This window comes from Lupinus angustifolius, chromosome LG19 (genome assembly GCF_001865875.1).
Source record: "Lupinus angustifolius cultivar Tanjil chromosome LG19, LupAngTanjil_v1.0, whole genome shotgun sequence".
In the NCBI taxonomy this organism is placed as follows: Eukaryota; Viridiplantae; Streptophyta; class Magnoliopsida; order Fabales; family Fabaceae; genus Lupinus; species Lupinus angustifolius.
Window position 1 is genome coordinate 4,883,109 of NC_032027.1, and position 809 is coordinate 4,883,917.

The window sequence follows — 809 nt, forward strand, 5'->3', positions numbered from 1 at the left end:
TCTTGAACTTCAAATCCTTCATGTTGTTTAATGTAGATTTGTTCCTCCAACTCACCATAGAATGTTGTTTTGACATCTAGTTTCTCAAGTTTTAGATCAAAATGAGCTACAATTGCAAGTAGGATGCGAATAGAGCTATGTTTTACCACGGGATAGAAAACTTCATTGAAACCAATGCCTTCTCTTTGTGTAAAACCTTTAACCACTAATCGCGCCTTGAATCTTTCATCTTCAACCCCAGGGATTCTTTCCTTCTTCTTAAAGACACATTTGCATCCAACAATCTTTTGAGCCTTCGGCCGCTTCACAAAAACCCAAGTATGATTCTTGTGAATAGACTCAATTTCCTCTGTCATGGCAGAAATCCATTTGGAAGCTTCTTTGTTGTTGATAGCTTCTTCATATGATTGTGGTTCACAATTACTGATATCATCAGCAATATTTAGAGCGTATGTCACCAGATCAGCATAGCCATACTTTTCTGGAAGTTTTATATGTCTCATTTGCCTGTCCCTAGCCAACTGATAATATTGTAATTGAGAGATATCATTATCAGTACATGCATCATGGACTTCTTCTTGATCAAGTGTTTTTTCTTTTGTTGGCTCCACCTCAAACTTCACCTTCTCCAAGATATTAGGATCTTCATTTTCCCTTGATGGCTTTGTATGAGGCTTTAACATTTCAGCTTCATTAAAAGTAACATCTCTACTAATAATGCACTTTCTTTTCTCTGGCCACCATAACTTATATCCTTTCACACCATCAAGATATCCAAGAAAAATGCATTTCAATGCTCTTGCATCAAG